The 14403-nt window shown below is 36.6% G+C and overlaps 1 protein-coding gene across 1 annotated transcript in view; it reads right to left on the reverse strand.

Moving 5' to 3' along the window:
* Window positions 1-14403, reverse strand: part of MARCHF1 (membrane associated ring-CH-type finger 1) — a 372379-nt gene that overhangs the window by 132484 nt on the left and 225492 nt on the right. The window lies entirely within an intron of this gene.

Below are 14403 nucleotides of genomic sequence, written 5' to 3' on the forward strand. Positions count from 1 at the left end.
GTTGCCCCCCTATCCCCAAGAGCATTGTGGGAGACAATTCAATCTCTGTGTTACCTAATAACTGTCATGGAAACCAAGGAAACCAGGGTCTCGCAGGCCCTTATTAGCAATCGCTTCCCTCTAATGGCACAGGCTTCCACATTTGCAGCGGCTGCCACTTCTGCTTTTGTTTCCTATCCGATTCCACAGGAGTCCACTGAGCACCCGGAGACACTGCCTCGTGCTGACTAGGTAAAGTAGCATAAGGCTGAAAAGCTTAGTGTCCTATTTTGGAGCTAAAATCTCCTCCTTTAAAAGCACAGAGAGCTTGCTGTGTCCTTCATGCATCTACAATAATCTCCTTAGGTCAAAGGATCTGCCTTGAAGTGAAGAGCAGCAGCGGTGAGCGAATGAGGTGTAAAAAGGAAGACAAGACTGGGAGGGATTGCAAATGTGCCTTTCTGAGGTTGATAGTAAGAAGTTAACTCTTTGCTGCACTCATCTTTTCCTGAGACATCACCAGAAGCAGGACAAGCCAAAGGCAGACACACGTGTCTTTTACAGTAGTCACACACACTCTGAAAATGTAATTTACATGAGCTTCTCCTATCCAACAGCTTTTTTTCTCTCAGTTAAAAGAAAAAATGCTTCACCATCTCTCCTCCCCCTAAAATGCAAGGCAATAGAATGCTATCCCAGCTGACGTATTACAATAAAGGATATGTTGTTAATTAAAAACAATTAAGTATATTTAAGTACTGAGGACTTGGAATATCTTTTTTATTTCCAGCCATACACAGTTGGACTTGAAATTCTAATAAGAAAAAATGGTATTATATACAACTTGCATTTTCTTACAAAGCCATATGGGGAGGATTTAATATACTACTCCACTACTTAAGTTAGTATTTCCCAGTTTGAGGTAAAAGAGTTCACAAGATACCAGACAGAGATAAACTGGGAGCTGTTAATACTGCCATGCCAGTTTTACATCACTGGTTTAAACTAAGGTATATTGACACACCCTATCATAAAGGTTTATCAAATGCACTAACAAAAAACCATAATCTGTACTAGGAATTTAGAGATACTGCAAAACATTGTGCATTGTGTGCATATGTATGTGTATTTTTATATTTCTACATTTTATATATTTTTTAATATATATCCATAGTCATTAAATCGTTTTACAAAGAATAAAATTAAAGTCTATTGCCAGTTACACAGTACCTTTAAACATTTTTATTTATATTTTACATGTTTATTCCATCTTTACTCTCTGACATTGCAAAACTAGTTTGAATCTAAGTTTCAATTGCTTCCAGTGTACACAAGGAGATTTTTCTGAACTTTGTATGTAAATCAGGACAAATAGAAAGCTCCTGCTCACCAAGACAGCTGTAATTAAAAAACATTCAAAGACATGCCATGCTCCAGACTGGTTAACTGTTAGATATACTATAATGTAAAGGAAATTTCTTCTCAACATAAAGTTTTAAAGCTACAGACAAACTCTCTAGCTTCCTCTGAGGAACAACCAGATTAAGAATCCCTAAATCTGGCTCTGCTTTGTCATGATAATCACTTACCTCTTTGACAAAAATATTGATAGCATACTGGTTTTCCTGTAGTGTGTGTTTCCATGCCTAGTTTAGTTTTAAAAAGTCAAGCTGCCTTTTGATACTGTGCCAATAATTTTGCATTTTAAATCATCTGAATTTGAGATTCAAGTCAGAGATTTCTAGGTTAACCATTAATCTCTTTAATCCCATTTATGTCTGTTATAGTTAGCCAGAATAAAGACCTAAAAGGGTGTGATGTGCTTGGTGCTTTCTAAAATGATTAAGTCTTGTGGCCCCCTTTTCTTCCCTCACAATGAAACTACACCATTAAAAAGCGTATAACAAAAAAACCTGGTCCAAAGCTAGGGCTATATTGTCCCACAAAGTAAATCCATATTCGCATTCTGCTTAACTGTTTAACTAACTACATGTCTTCACCAGGTGAAGATTTCAAATTAACATTCAATTGCCCTCTCTGTATGTATATGCTGAACATGGCTCTTTCTACCCTGAGTGCTAAAACAAGTCAGAAACCAATCAAGCCTCATACTGCTGTGTGTAGAAAAGCAGGGGTTACCCCTGCTTCGTGGTAACAAAGCTGTTGAAGGATACAGGACATCATCAAACACACACCATCAAAATCAATGGTAGAGGTAGGATTGGGATCTTATTTCCAACCCACACTTTAATGTTTCCTCTTTGCTTTTTCAAGTTTACTATATAGAATTATAAAACTTATAGCTTTTGCATAGGTGGTTCATACACCTATGATATCGGAACAGCAGTACAACATCAGAGCATATCTTGCAGAAAAAACGAAACTACTGATTTCAGTTTTCAATGTGTTTTTAACTCCCAGACTCCCACAATACTTTATAACATTTAAAGAATGGTTTGCAGGCTCCTATGTTCTCTTCGATCACTTCCTACTACATCTCAGAGTGGTTACCAGGAGATAGCATAGCCCTTTTACAGAGGAGGGAGCAGAGAATGAAAAGAACAAGCCTGAGGTAAGCTTCAGATAGATGAAGTATGCAAGTTTTGTGTAGGATCTCTTTTCTCTCCCTCACTGAACAGGACCTTAACTCTACTTAGTCAGATCCCATAAAGTTATAAATTACCTATAAAGTCTATATTAAATTCTATAAATACTCTACTAAAGAGTCTAATATCTTATAAAGTTGTAAATAAATGTGGTAACTTTCACTCATTTCCCTTGGGAATCAGCCTGGGACATTCTATCTAAACAATGTTAATTTTGGCAAATGTACCACCTAGAGAGTCAGCATTTCAGTGCCATGCCTCACCTGAAGGACAGTGTGACAGCTGCTCTGGTGGAATACGGAGCTACTGTGCAAAGCAGCTAGATGGGGTTCCAGCCTTAAGGGGAAGACAGTAACGCAGGAGAATTAGTGACCTGGAGCCAGTGAAAATGACATGTCAGAGAGCTATGTGTTAGATAAGCCATTAGTAACTGATTGAAGTTTCAGAAATACAATTCACGGTTCTACTAACTACACTAACTACACCTGTGGTTTGAAATGCTACTAATCCCAATTCAGAGAACCCAAATAATCCAAATTAATTTTTATTCATGCAGTACTCTCCTTTTAGTCAGACCCTAGTGAGTATGAAGGTAATCAAGGCAAAAGGAACTGTTTTCCTAGTGTGTCACGATGTAGGTCTGTTGTGAAACACAGAGCAGGGAGAAGTCTGCTTCCTAGCTGGGGGCTACCCCCTGAGCTTCTCCAGCCTGCAACACGTGCAACCTTTTTGTCTATCCCCTCCACCCATGGCTCTAAGGTAACTATGTCCTGTCTTACACTCTGGACACATAGATTCACTGTACCAACCATCCCTGAAAGCATTTCTGTAAGAATCAGACAACAAAAAGGGATCAAAACTCTAACCCTACCTACAAACACAATGTTTTTATTCTAATTCAATAAGGAGGAAATGTTCTTCTCAACATATCCATTTACACAAGCCTACTGCATTGAAATAAGAAGACAATCTGATCAGCTATGGTTAATGGTCCAACCATGGTGATATAAGCATCAATGAGAGAATGAAAAACAGCAACATTACCTCCTTTGTAACACAATCACAAGGAAACACTGCACTGCCAGTTTATCAGCAGCTTATATATAAACAATCTGCCATGTTGCTATCGCTTAGAAAATTCCAATTTTTTGCCAGATTGTTGAAGAAAAGTAGTAAGTTTCTCTGCATAAATAAAGCTTATGAGGAACACATAATTTTGATATTTTTTTTTAGTCAGCATAAAATCATCTTTAGATAAGAGGTACTGTAGCTGCTTCACAATCTTGACACCAAAAGCTATATTGAATTAAAACAATATAGGTAAATTGTGGACTTAAAATTCTTAAAGTTTTGACTTTCAAGCCATCTTAATTTTCATATCCTAGGTACAGAAAAGCAAGTCTGATCACCACAGCAGCTGTTAGAAGTGGCTACCAGTACTAGATATTAAACAAATGGGACGAAGTGCTGTCACTTGAACTACCAAAAGTTTCTAACACCTAAATTAAAAATTCAGCTAGCAGTTGTCTAATGCAGATCTAATGAGACTGATGTAAACCAACATCCTGGGCTTCACAGCATCCTCAAGTTACAAGACACTAGAACTAAATTAAATTTTTAGATCAATAAAAAATTCCTTTGGATAGTCTACCATCTCTCAAAGTTTAAAACAAACAAACAGTTTAACTCTCTGCAGTACAGAGTGAGTTATGGAATTAGGGCAAATATGTGATATTTTTAGCCAAATATAGTTGAGGAGAATAATTAGTTTTAAATGTCCAAGTATTTCAAAGCAGCATGGATCAGTTCCCAGATACTTTTTCCTCTGACTTGGAAACCTTGCTGTTATCTGCTATCTGGACAAGTATGTCTTAAATACTGTTCTGCACTGCCAGCTGGCTTCAAAATTGATGAACTTCAGGAGTGCAAAAGCTTTAGGTAGAAGTCTTGTGCAAGTAAGTCCTCATCAAAAGAAAAATTGTTTAAAAGAGGTAAACAGAATTTCCCTTCTTCACAAGTTAGGATGAATGGTAGTGAGATGTTACATGAGTAGTCACTTTTTAAATGCTACATGGAGTTGATATAGACTTGGCTGTAGCCATCATGTGTTAGATTCTCTGGAGGGTTTTTGAGTGGTCTTTCCCTTTGCCAACTTTTAGCTTCATAGGTAAGGTAATATGAATACACATGTAGTAAGGAAGTAATCAACTAAGAAATTCAAAATAATGTCTTTGGATATTTCTTCTATGTTGCCATTCACAAGATACTGCACATTATTAAACATCGTTTCATTAGCAACATTACTAAGCAACAGTAATGCTTAGTAATGCTTTTTCCTCTATGGAAAGCTAAATTAGAAGTCAGTGCAAACATGGAAAAACCTATTTGCCACTTGCACGATCTGTGCAGATATACTGCCTAATCATTTTTAGAAGATCTAAAAATCAAAGATCATAGTAGTCAAAAAGCAAGTTAAAAATTATATTCTAATAGCTGAGACAATTAAAATATGCCTGGTGCATCAAATAAAAGTTTACCTAGCTGAAATTTTAGGTTTGATGAAAGTGAGATATGAAGTGACACAACAGATAAATTGGGTAAAATGTGGCCCTTGGCTGTGAAAACCAACTATCTTCATTATCTTCTGGAAAGCAAAGCATCAACTGATTTCCAGTGTTAAATACAAAAAAAAAAAAAAATCATGGATGCCTCCAATACAGTATTTGCACTAAGTTTATTTTATGTAAATAAAACCAAGCATACTATTTATCCACTTATCACACTACAATGTCCTTACGAAACAGGGGACAAGAGAAGACATGTACACAAATTCTACAAACTGCCAGTAGCTTCAACTGCCCGTTTCTCTCCCAAGTTAGACTGACAATTCGGAATTTTTGTCTAAATGTAACTATATCTTACAAGAGCAAACAGAAAAAGTAAACGACAAACTTTTACAACAAATGAGAAGACTATGTATTTAAGCAATTTACACAACAAAAGTAATTAAATTTTGCCGTTAAAGTACCCACTCCAGAAACTACTATTTATACTGCAGTGGTTACTCCCTACATAGACAGAAAACTTACTATGTTTATTCTAATTTGCAATATCCAACTTGTGTCTATGCCCACAAATACTGAGAGGTTCTATCACCACTCCAGTTCAAGTAGTCCTACCTTCTTGATGAACACTAACCTCTGGTAATAAACATTGCTGACCCTCTGCAATACAAATATAAAGACTGTAACATTTCATAAAACTATGAAATTATGTTCCTTGTTTTCTGGTGGTGGAAGGAATCTGCATGCCATGCTGTCTGGCTGCTCATGTCCACAATCATACAAACACAAAATTAAAAGACTGCTGTCGATGTGTTACTTCAGGTCACAAACACAACTCTAGTTGCTCAGGAAATGGCTAGTGAGTTATTTGGTTAAAAAAATTACTTCCTAAAAGTACTAAAGATTAGAGGTTAAGGACATTGCCACCTAAAGCATCAATTCCCATTATTTTTACCATTATTTCCCACTTATTAATTACATACACGTAAAAGGTATTTTCACAACAGCTCTCTAAACAAAGATGGTTAACAGTCTTTACAACAGAAATATCAAAAAGCAGCAAGCAGTGCAATCCACCTTAGTTTTGGGTTAAATGCTGCAAACCTGAATCCAACAATCTTAAAGTGTCAAAGTGTTATTCAGTAAGAATGGACTCAAGTTCTCAGTCAAGATTCAAAGGTGTCAGTCAACACAGATGACAGCCAGAACATAGTACATGAAGACCTCAACAATCTTCTAGATGAGAGCATTAGAAATGGGACAAAATTCAGTAGTACAAGTAGCATGATTACGGCACTGGTAGAACAGCAAAAAAAACCTGGGTAGCATTCAGGAGCACAGACTGACAAGGAGGTTCAGCATATTCCTTAATCAATGGATAACTCAAAAATGCTAATATCAGCTGCAAAAATGTAAACATAGTCCCAAGATGCACCAAACAAGATATTTGCAATTCTTCTTAGTCCTGAACAAACTACATCAGTAATTTCCTCAGAAATTAGATTTTCACTTCTTAATGTTCTGATCACCAATATCAAGGAGAAGCTGAACTTGGACACAGTGAGAAACTGTTCTAAAAAATCCGCACAACAGGAAATTATTGTTTTCTAACCCACCTGCTTCTGTTACTGGCTACATACAATTAGACTGGAAGACCAAGTTAAATTGTTTGTTATTAAAGCAGAAATCCAGGTGCATAATATATTGGAGATTATAATATGAACTGCACTCTCCATGATTATTTGACAAAGAATTAAGATATATGCACAATTTATGATTAACAAAAAATCTTACAACTACGTCCACCTGTGTGAATACTAAAGTTTACTTTTAGAGATTTTCCACACTTGCTAAGCATTATTTGCTCTGTGAATCTCAGCTGCTAGAATGTTTAATGGACATAAAAAAATGCAAGAGATTAATTTAAAAATGCCTATGAATATTCACTCAAAACACTTTTTATATCTTTCTTCTACTTCCTACAAGTGTTTATTGTTTATTATACCGTAATTTTTTTTGCCTTCATTTTACATCTTAAAGCTTAAAATCCAGCCATTTCCTTCCTATTCTCATCTGCAGTGACCCCTTCACCCGTTCCTTCATAAACTCCTGGGCAGAACTTTCTTTAGCTAAAGAGTCATATTCTAAAAACCCTAATTTCTCTGTTTTTTTAATATTCTACTCTGTGATCAGCTTTATCAAAAATAGCTGAATAGAAGAAATCTACTATACTGATCCAAGTTTTTTACCTTATGTCCAGTCTGCATGTTCTTTGGCTTTAAAACTTCTCCCACTACTTCAGAGAGAGGACAGTTAATTGTCAGTATAATAAGGATCCCATTAAATTACAAGAGCATGGAGTTTGAAAGGTTCTGTGGAAATTAACATTACAGAGGTAGCAAATTCACTTCAAATTTGCTGGTAGGTTTGACCCACAGTCTCCTGGCTTCACAATTTTAAGACTATACATAGGTGTGATGTATTATGCTTCTCTTCAATGCTATTAGAATATCATTAAATATAGCTTAAATTAATTCTGATAACAAGATTCATTTCACTTCAAATTGTAGTTCAGCTACAGGATTCAGCCACATTAAAAACACATACTTCACATTCTCGAAGAATTGTCTTTAATATTTAAGTATTTGCTAATTTTTAGAGTAAAAACTAGTATAAGTAGGTGCCACTCCTAAATTACTGTCACTTATCTGTTGGTGTGATTTATATGTAGAACGAAGTAATTCAGTTTTATTTGCTTACTTTGTACCTCAGTACCTCTTTATTTATTTTGCTAACAAATTGAAACTGCTGTGAATTTAAATGCTGATGTTTCATTCTGTAAGAACATTATTGTTGTTTTTCAATTAACAAGTAAACCCTCAAGGAACTGATGCCTGGCTGATACCGGGGTCAGCAGTCTGGTTAGCTTGAGTAAACAGATCCTGAAGTAAGGCACAGAACAGAACTTCAATGTAAATGAGCCACCAGAGGGAGCTCATCCAGCCTGCTGAGGATAATACACCATTGACTTCGGCAAAAAGTTAATTAAACATTTTTATGGGGGTCGCTGACTGAGCTTAAAACAAAACCCATTCCCTGGCTGCAACTCTACACGCCAGAGCAGTTTAATGAAATCAGAAAAGGTTGTTTATTTAACAAACATGGGTTACATTTCTGATTAAATAAAGACAATTAGCCTTAGAAATTTGTGATACAGCATCCTCCTGCACACACACCAGCCTTTTTCTTCTTCATCCTTATCTTCTACAGATAAAGAGAACTCAAATTTTCTTAAACTAGAAAACAAAAAACATGACATCAAGTTTGTAATTTTACCTAAAGACTGTGGAAGTATACCAAAAGCAGAGCCACATAACTATTAAAAAGATATGTATATCTAATAAAATAATTTTTTGTTATGATGCTTACCTAGTTCTGTAATTAGTTATTGCACTTTGATGTCTTGAGTTTACTGTCATAATACAGCTTTTTAATTTTCAATTGTGGTTGGCCCAGATTCAGAAAACAAATCCCTCCAGCTTCTGTTGTGAAGAATCCCATGATTACCATGAAAACTGTGAACATTTTATGAAAAGGAGCACTGAAATAAGAATTAGTGAGGTTTTTACCTGGTGCCTATTGTTCAAGATATCAAGAGTTTTGCGGGGGTTTGTTTTGTTGGTTACTGTTCCAGGGAACTAGGCATCTAACTTGTAATTCAGCTGGAGAGGATGGGCAGAAGAAGGACCATAAAATTACTTCCTAAAGGAAAAGTACCTTTCAACATGGAGAGCTGGGGAAAACACTGCAACTTGCTCTATGTATTTCTGCAGATTATGTACCTTAAATATTCATTCCCTATTAACATAACTCTACCACAGATTTAAGTCATATATGTATTTGTGTTATCCATTACCAGCTTTCTAAACACTGCAAGATTAATTTGATTATACTTTTATCTCACCTCTGCCTGAATGCTTTGCTTTGGGAGATAAGATTAAATGTAACGTGCTATTACATTTATCTGTTCTGTCAAGCATCAATAAAAAACTGAATTATCTTCAAAACCACATAAAAGCAGTACATTTTATAGTGAACTCCTGTGCAATGTGAAGATACCACAAAAAGCACTTTGCTGCATAATCACACCAACACTTAAGGACTGGGATAAAATCCAACCTGAGAAGTCCCAATACTAGCTACTTCTTTAAGTTCCACTAAGCACTTCAGTGTGGCAAACTTCTCAGTACAGTCATTTTACAATCCAGGAAAGTTACAACTGCTGTCCAATACACTTTCTAAAGTCAGCCTTTCTTCTTATTTTTGGACCAAAAAAAAGGTCCTTCACGTTTTTCTCACTGAGTAACTGCATTATATAAAGAGAGTCAGAAGAGGTTATTAAGAACCTAAATTATCAAAAGGACAGATTTTGCTTAAGAACAGCTAATAAATTCAGTCTCAGGATTGAAGTAAGATTTACTAGCCCATTTCTCCACCATACATCACACCCCCATCTAGCCATAAAGTTAGACCAGTTTCTTCACATCATATACTGATTTAAAGTTTATTTTCTATTGATAAGCAATTTACTACATTAGCAATTATCACATACATTTTTATAGCTGAACAGTTCTAACATTCTCTAGGAATCTGAGGTGTTGAATAACATTTATAAAAACCTTTAAAGCCTCTGATCAGTATATAATCAGTAGCTAGAAAAGAGAAGAAGACAACAAACTCTTATGATTATTTTTTCCATGTGTGTTCAATACAAGGTAAAATTCACCTCTGTTCAGAAGACAGCATAGGAAAACAACATCTCTATACAGAAACCTGAATTTCACAATTCTTCAGGTAGGTGTGACTTCCAAACACTAGCAGTTGTTCACGCACCATTTATACTCTCCAGAAGAAAACCCACCTTCCTAAAGCTCAGTGTTATGGAAATAGGATTGTTTTCCGATAGCTGATGTGATTCTCTTCATCATAGCATCAGTGCTAAACAGCAACTTTAAAACTGGACAAATTATGAGGCATATTGCACCACCACATGCTAATCAGAGAGTACTGAATTCTTTTATTATAGTATGGCTAAATACATTACTCACTTGCACCTGCTGGTCCAGATTTCAGGTCTTTTCATTCCGTGAGTGACTGTGGACACCCCAGCTCTGAAAGTTAGAATTACACTGTAACATCCCTAAGGTGTGAAATCACTCCCATCTATCCTTCTAACATTAAAAGCCACAATTGAAGACACGAGCAAAATCACAGTCTTGGTTCAAGCATCACAGGCTTCTTACATAGCAAAGTTCCACTCCTAAAAACACACTGCCACTGGGTGAATACACCGATTAAAAACTATGTAACAGAAAATCATCATTTGTATTTGAATTCTTCATCTTAACTTTTTTCAGTGCCAATAAAGAAACTTTTTTTAGTGGGAAACTGTATAAAGTGGCACATTTCATGGCCATTTACAGTGTAAGTTTACAGACATTTTCTAGACATTCTGGATACTTCCTTATTGTTAATGTTCTCAGTGTGGCAAAAACACAAAAGTTCCATCCATCCCAAAGCAGACACTAAATGCAGATATCAGACCACATTACATGAACTCCAGCTAATGTGTAGAAAACTTGTTTCTTCAATCCATAAAGAAAAAAGTATTTTTAAAATAATTAGCATAGACAGATAGAGATGTTTTAAAGCCAGTGAATATACCAGTGGAAAACTATTTGAAACTACCTAGAGAAATCCAACAGATATTTTGAATTAAATACTTCTAAATAGCAACAACAAAAAGTTCTAAAGCAGTTGAAAAACTGCCAAAATGGAAAGGACTGTGGAAAATTAATAGACTTTGGACAGCATCACTATTAGACTCTACTGTGTCAGTTTAATAAGCACATTAGAAACAAAAAAGGAACTCCTGAACAATAAATTCAGCCCTTAATTAAGAGTGTATTTCTTAATTCTGCATCTAAAGGGTAATCTTTAGTGCCTAAAACTGGGATTACACTTTGAATTTCCTGAAGAGTCTGAATAAATCAAAAAGCCTTACACCTACTAAATTTCAAAGGTGATTTGGCATGAAGGCCTTAGAAAATAACTATGATCTTTATGTGAAAACTGTAACCTTTCCAGTTATGGATGGATTTAATCTACACTGAATATCTTAGTAAGATTGTCTTGATTTGTCTTTGATTGAGTTTTTGTCAAACAGAACTCAGTGTACTTTTGGTTTGTCACCGTTTGACTCAGGTCCGACAACAATGCTCTCGATCCCCTCCCCCCCCACCCAGTCAGGGAAGGAGAGAGAGAAAAGGAGAGAGACTTGGCTGGATTGAAAACTAAACTACACAGCTTTAATTGAAACACTAATGAATCACACAAGAAAATATATACAATTATATACAGATATATTCAGATATGGGCAAAAGCCTCTCGCCTCCCCCCACCCCCAGCAACTCCCACAGCACTCCCCTGAACTGGCAAGAGTCCCGAGAAATCCCGGAGCCGCTGCTGGAGAAAGCGGAGAGTTATGAGGGTCAGGAGAGCTCGAGCCTAAGGGTCGGCGGTGATGGATGAGCAGAGTCCTCCCCGGACGCCGGCCATGGACGGAAGAGAAGCGAAGAAGAAGGAGGAAGCTGTCTTCTAAGATCTCTGTCCTTCCTCTGAGCCTACGTAGATATATGGAATGGAATATCCCTGGCCAACTTTGCTGTCTGTCTAACTCAGCCTCCCACGGGGGGGTCAGAGATCTCCCTATAGTGTCTGAGCCGGCGGAGTGAAGGTGTAACCTCGAAGCCTCAGTAGCCAGAAAAACATTCCACTGTCTTATCAGCCTAGCAGAACACACAGTTGCTAGCCACAAGAAAGCTTACTGAAGGAAAAAAAAAATCAGTGAAAAGAAAAATTGGCTCAATCCTGGCTAAAACCAGGACATGGTTTTACCACAAAAAAGAAACATCAAATATTAAATGTGTTTCATGACAGCCATGAATGACTTCAGGTCAAGATAAATATAAGAAAAATTACTTTTGAAGCAGAAACTGAGCATTTGCCAAAGTTGGCAAAATCTCCAATTCAGCTAAACATTAGCCAGAGAGAAATACTGTTAAAATTCCTTCAGGAAAGGATGCATACATAGCATTTCCATGTTTACCAAAGAGATGAGTCTCAAAGCAACTTGAATAAGGCCTGTACCTTTAAATGTTCACAAAAACTAATGAGGCACATCTTGTTCTGATTACCACTTTTTCTAGTATCATCCACTGATAAACACTTCGAAGACTTTACTATTTTAAGGATCGTTTACCTTAAAATAACTTTTTATCTCATAAATAGATTGTAGAACTTTCTCCTAGTTGGCTCTTGCTCACCTCCAGTATTCCTCAGCATAAATAAGATATTTTATTACCTAAATCTGGCTTTTTCTAGCAGAAGCAGTAAACTTGAAACAACTTAAATGAAAACCCATATCTCTTATTCCACTGAAATTCTCATCTCAGATAGAAAATGCAGTTAAAAAATGAGTCCTCACTAGATAATTTTCCCTCACTGATACTAGGGAAAATTGAAGTGACACAACAGAAAAGAAGACCTATAATAACAATACAGTAACATGTATTTACCAGAGAGATTAAAAAGCTCACATCAATAAATCACAGAATGGTAGGGGATGGAAGGGACCTCTGGAGACCATCAAGTCCAACCTCCCTGCCAGAGCAGAACCACGACAGAATCTAGGGCAGGTCACACAGAAACGTATCTAGACGGGTCTTGAAAGTCTCCAGAGAAGGAGACTCCACAACTTCTCTGGGCAGCCTGTTCCAGTGGCCCATAACCCTTTCAGTAAAGAAGTTTTTCCTTATGTTGAGGTGGAACCTCCTGTGTTCTAGTTTGCACCCACTGCCCCTCATCCTAGAGATGAGACACAATGAGACACAAAGCAATGAATGAAGCAGCTTTGTTCTCTCCTATTACCCAGCTAAGAATGAAATGCTTTCCACAGCCCTGAGCTCTTGCTATCCTACTAACTTGAAAAAGCTACAAGATCGTGTCAACTAAGCCACAGCTATTAGTGGCATTGGGTCAAGAGTTTCATTATATTTGTGACGTAGAGATAAAATTTCCCTTTCTGCTGCATGCTGTGAAGTGCTCCCCTGGACTCAATGAATAATAGGTACAAAACTGTTTTTAGATCAAGTGCCCTACAGTTGCAATTTTTGGAATTGTTTGCTTTAGAAAAGTGTTTAAATTCCACACTGCCCCCTGAGCATGAGTTGCTGGCAGTACATGAGTAACACAAAGCTGCAAGGGGCCCTCCTTTGAATTACATGGCCCAGTTTACTGAACATAGTGGATGACTGTGAGTATGACGCACGTATGAGTGTCTGCCTCTATGTGCTGTCTGTTCAGATACGGTTGTGACTTCTTCATTTCAACAATATTCACTATTCTTTTAGCTGTGACCTAGCACTTAATTATAACTTTCCTTGTAAGCTGCATTTTAAGAAACATTCTTTCAATTGGGACACAAGGGACAAAGGGCAGAACAAATAAGCTATGTCTAAAGAAAATGCTACCACTATGAAACCTTACTTTAACTGGTAGGCATTACCACAGGAGAAGAGTATTTCTTTATATGCATGCCATATCTAGCAAATAAAATTAGAACTTTTAGGCAATACCAACATAAACAGACACATTTTGTTAAACATTACAAAAGCAGAAAAAATTCATTGATTTCAAAGAATCTTTACAACCCTTCCCACCTCCCACTTCTTGCAATGATAACAGTGCTCAACTTATGCCTGCAATAATACCATCTTCTCATCCATTCAGAAACCACAATTAGTCATGAAAACAACAAAGCATGGGTATTGGGATATTTCTATTGCAACAAACAAGAGCCTATTGCAATGCCTCCTTCTAACATAAAGCAAACATATTATAGGTACAACCATATAGGTTATCAAAGGTTTGATAGGTTATATCAAAGCTTTGTATGACCAGCAAAAGGAAGGGTGACTGCAGAGCATAAATGGGCAAAAATTACGCTAAAATCATGAAAAAAAGCCCAAAAAAACCCCAACAAAAAACAAACAAAAAACAAACCACAAATCAAACCAACAATCCAGAACTATTCATGGTACTTGATCTCTCCATTTTTTGAGGAAACTGTAACAGTTTCCCAAAGACAGTTGCCACCAGGCCATAAATATTCACTGTGACACTCTCACCCCATT

Source organism: Apus apus, chromosome 4 (assembly GCF_020740795.1).
Source record: "Apus apus isolate bApuApu2 chromosome 4, bApuApu2.pri.cur, whole genome shotgun sequence".
NCBI classification, from domain to species: domain Eukaryota; kingdom Metazoa; phylum Chordata; class Aves; order Apodiformes; family Apodidae; genus Apus; species Apus apus.